This window comes from Camelina sativa, chromosome 5 (genome assembly GCF_000633955.1).
Source record: "Camelina sativa cultivar DH55 chromosome 5, Cs, whole genome shotgun sequence".
NCBI lineage: Eukaryota > Viridiplantae > Streptophyta > Magnoliopsida > Brassicales > Brassicaceae > Camelina > Camelina sativa.
In genome coordinates this window covers 19,887,892-19,892,997 of record NC_025689.1, presented here as the reverse complement: position 1 = coordinate 19,892,997, position 5,106 = coordinate 19,887,892, and the positions used below count along the sequence as shown (strand labels likewise).

General features: G+C 37.6%; 2 pseudogenes; both read right to left on the bottom strand.

Annotated features, from left to right (window-relative positions):
* LOC109132880 lies at window positions 2,592-3,212 on the bottom strand (annotated as a pseudogene).
* Window positions 4,278-5,106, bottom strand: part of LOC104789420 — a 10,704-nt pseudogene continuing 9,875 nt past the window's right edge.

Below are 5,106 nucleotides of genomic sequence, written 5' to 3'. Positions count from 1 at the left end.
ATTGCTTGCTCCCAACTCTTCCACTCTTAGGTCGCAACCTTCGAGCCTTACCGATCTCACTCCCAGACCAGCATCTTCGAGTTATACCATCTCACTCTTGGACCAGAAACCTCAAGATCTCGGTATCATGGGAACTACTCATCCCCTCAGGGGAACATCATCCCCTCTGCCACTCTCGGAGCCCTCAGCCCCTCGAGCTATCGGTATTCAGGGGAATCACCATCCCCTCAATAGCAACAATCCTTAACGACTATAAACATCTCTCGGCACAAAGTACCTCCTGTGGTCCGAGTATAACATTGCAATGTTACACATGCCTACTCAACTTCTAATATCCAACTGGATTAACCCCCAAACAGAGAAATATCTGCTCCAACTACATATGTCCACCTATACCTCTCTAGGCCGATACCTCTTGAGAATAATCTCATACCAGTCATCTACAACCGCTCCATCCTCTTAACATAAGGTGGAAAGTCCTCAACATCCGCAGCCCTCAGCTGCATCCCGCCACATGCGGCACAACTGGAGCCTACACTGGTACCTCACTTGGTAAGCGCTCCAACAACACGCCAACAGATCCGCCAAGTGATCATCTCAACCCTGGGCTCCACCTGCTGCAACCCCACACCTGGGTTCCCAGCACCCCCGGCATGCTCACCGGCTAACCCCCCTCTGGTCCCTCCAGATACGCTTGCGACCTTCTGACGTACCTCCCCGTGGAACTCTGGACCGCACACTCGCTGGCCTCGGGACCCGCCCGACCATGACCACGACCAAGTCTCTGTCCACGACAAACAACTCAAAACACCTTTAACCACTACACTTCCAGGAACAGAGGCTAACAAGCAATAGAAACAAACCAAAACCACACAAAGAAACATAACAATAACTCACCGTGGAATCTCACTGAAGGCTCGAAGAGGATGTTCTAGGACTCCATGCCACACACAATTGACTAACTCACATAATCAATCAAAGCATGCAAATCTCAAACATCTACAGCACAAAGCCTAGTGAACCCAAACCTAGAACCGTAAGGGCTCTGATACCAAACTAAAACGACCTGACCCGTTTTTTTTTTTTGAATAATAAATAATAAATATATTAATATAATATAATAATAAACAACTAAGCTAGTGGTCCCATACCCACTAGCCACCTAACCACAATCACACCAAACAGCGGAAATAATAAAACCAATAAACCAATAATCAATATCAATTAAACCGTAATAATTCCAAAATTATAAGCTAAAGATCCTATCAATATAAATCATAGAACCAGCAATCCTAAACAACATTCTAGGACTCAACTCTAGCAACCTAACAAAAGCCAGACAACAACCAAACAGAGCCACTAGACATCCTCCTCTTCATTGCCATGATCCCATGGTCACACTTTGCCTCTACCTGCACTACAAACACAATGAGTTGCGTGAGTATTACCAGAAATACTCAGTGAGGCGATCCTCCCATCTACGAGCTATACACACAAGCAAATCAAGAGTATAACTACAAATAAAATATAACAAACCAACTATTTAAACAGAACATCCAATAACACTTTCACCACACCTACACATCATCACACAAAACAAGTCATACAACCCAATCGCTTAGATAAGCTCATGGTCACGCACTCACCTTAACAAGTGATTCACGAAAATAACTACAACCAAATGAGAGGCTCTCCAATATCCAAGAACAACCAAACTCGCTCCTACAACCAATCACAACAACAAACAAACATTGAAAACAAACTGATAGAAAAATCAGAAAAGAACAACCTCACAAGTGAAACTACGAAATCAAAACGAACCGTTAACTTTCTAATCCCTTCGGTGAAAAGCAAGGTCTATACCTCCAGAAGATTCCCACAAAATTTCAGCACGATCAGATAACAGATGAAACCGCAATAGTCCCCGTAACACCCGCTGATCTCAATCCGCGAATGAGAAGAAACGTCCCACAAAACTGCCAATATCTCCTAGAAAATTAACTCAAATTTACTTCAGTCAAAAGGAGAGTGTACGAAAATCTCTTAGCTACAACCCTACCAAAAATCATTACCTTTCAAAATGATTTGACCAGTCGGATCCTCCTTCTCCCAAACCCTGACAGACTTGACAGTTCTGTTTCTCTCTTAACTCTAAGAAAAAAGCTTGATCTCCTTCTCTTTCTCCTTTACACCAAATAACCAAGACTTATCTTTCTTTCTCTCCCTCCCTCTGATGAAAATGTCGACCAAAACACAAAAAACATGAGAGGAGGCGTGACTTTGAGAAAGAGATTAAGGGTTTTCGGTTTAATTAGATTAAACTAGGATTTAATTAAACCAAAATTAATTAAAATCCACTCTTTTGGTTTACTAAACATAACTCAAATTCTATTTCCGGAACACGAATGTTACATTATTGATCAAAAATCAAAATTTTATTTTTACATATTGAAAAAAAATTCAACAATAAAAAAATACAACATTTAAAAAAAAAAACTATCAAGTACTTTGATTTTCCCATAACATATTTGCAATATTGTCTTTTTTTTTTTGACCTCTGCAATATTGTCTCTTATTTGCGTCATATCTTCTCAATCTGCTATCCTTGATGCATCCGTGTCACCTATATCATGCTCAAAATTTTGGTTGTTGTTTGTCTCAGTCATTACATCTGTGAAATCTGCATCTGAAAATTTTGAAATCCTGATGAAATTATGTAGTTCCACTATAGCCATTACCACTATTTTTTGAATATGAACATTATATCTTGGAAAATCAGAAAGTATCCCCCACTTTTTCTTTCACACTCCAAACGTTCTTTCAATAACAGAACGTAAAGATGCATGACATTGGTTAAACAATTCATGTTTATTTCTTGGAGGAGGGCCATAATAGAATTGGGACATGTGATACCTCACAACTCGATTTCGTGATGATCTATAAGGAGCAATAAATTTTTGTTTGTTTGGATAGCCATAATCAACAAGATAATACTTCTCCAATGGAGGCAAAGGAAACTCAGTATCACTTTGTTGTGTCATTTGCAGAACAGTTGTATCGTGGTATGATCCTGGTGCTCCATTCCAGATATATGTGAATAATATATTCGAATCACATATTGCCATGATGTTCAATGACGCATTAGCGTGTCGATTCCAATACATTCCTTGTAACTCAGGCTTTACTTTGACGTATACATGAGTCCCATCCATAGTTCCAACAAATCCACTAAAATATGGCCAATAACTCTCGTCAACTTGAAGTCTATCAGGAATTCGATAGAGTTCTTATCTTGTTGGAGTTCTAATATAATCACATGCCAATAATTCAGTTGCCGTAAGAAATTGCCTAAATTTTCTCTGTACAGTCTCTTGATTTCGGCCAAATCTTAAACCAACATCTCTTTGAACTTCATTGTGTCCGCATATCCGTAAAAACATAGCCACATTTTCTTCAATACTTATATTTAATGTTGATTGTAGACCATAATTTTTTTGCAACATATTACACAATTTTGTGAAATATGCTAGTGACATCCGTAATAACTGAAGACAAGCAGCAGCATCATGTTGTAGTCAATGTCATATATTTCTCCATCCCATACCTCCATCAGTTTGAGCTGGTGCTCTTTGAAAATATCAATCATAATAAGCCAAAGCTGGTTGAATTACTAACTCTTCCAATTGTTCATTTTCCAAATTCTACAATTCAACACTCTCATCATAATTTAGATTGTTTGGGTATTTTCATCGCAGCTGACATATAAAAAATGCCTGAAATTACAAACGATATTTCAATAAAGATAAAATTATTTTAAAATCTCACAAATTACATAAAACTTAAAATTAACAAATACAATATAAATCATAAAAGAACAACAGCGATATTTATTACACACAAAGCCACATATTATTCATCTCCTACATCACTTTGATGACTTTCATTTGGTTCTTGCGGGGTTCCCAAAATATTGAAAAGGCCTCCCGGTCTAGCTGTTTCTGGCAGTCGTTCAGATTCAAAATATTAGTGAAACCGAGATCGGCTGAAGTTTCTTGTTGAGTATTCCTCACAATTTCACTTCGATCACCTAGTGAAAATTCATATTGAACATTTGTTGCAGTTGTTCCAGATGAACCGCATTGCTGAAAATTTGATGTTTGTTGCCATGGATGTAAGTTGGATAGTGTGCTCCACTGTGAAGTATTTGGTGGTGTGCCCCATTGTGGAACATTTGGAGGTGTGCCCTATTATGGATGAGCATTTGGTGGTGTGCCCCACTATGGAGCATTTGGTGGTGTGCCCCATTGTTGATAACCAGGAACCCAACAACCAAGTGGATTTTGCCCTTCTAAATTATTACCCACATATATGGACTACCAGATGATAGACCTCATGAATGCGGACTCCCAAATGAATGACCTAAGCTTAACTGTTTGGGCACATCTTGGTTGTTCCGTGAAACACTAGTCATAGCTTCTAAAAATTGTAGCTTATCTTCGTCAATGCTTCCTGCTATGTCAATTGATATGCTCAAATTAACCCTAGAGCTACTCTCTCAAATTAAGAGATCAATGCAGTACTTAGGGGTCAAATTCCACAGAGACTCAAGACTACACAATAAATTATAGAGTTTTTCAATTATGCTAAACAGATTAAATTAAACTAAAACAAAAGCAATGCAAAATATTAATATTAAAGACTGTTGTAAATTCAGGAGATCAAAAAGCTAGGCCTAGGGAATTTCTTTGGAAATTATGAAATATTAAATAAATCAATTAATTAGGATTCAAACAATTAAGAACAGATCTAGAACTCTAAACACTTTTGTAAATTAAATCAGTTCTCACTGCAAATAATATCTAAATTTAAAACCAGAAAATCCAAATCTCTTTGTAAAATTCTAGGTAATAAATCAGCAATAAAATCAGGTTTAGATTGCTCACAAAATTATTAAATCAAATCTCTTTGCAAGAAATAATTTTGCTCATCAAAAGGTTTTATCAGGAAAATCAATTATATTCTCATATCAATTTATTTTCCTAGGGTATTAATTCTAGATGGCCAATCAAGGATTAATATGAAGAACAACCTAAGATGAAGATCTAG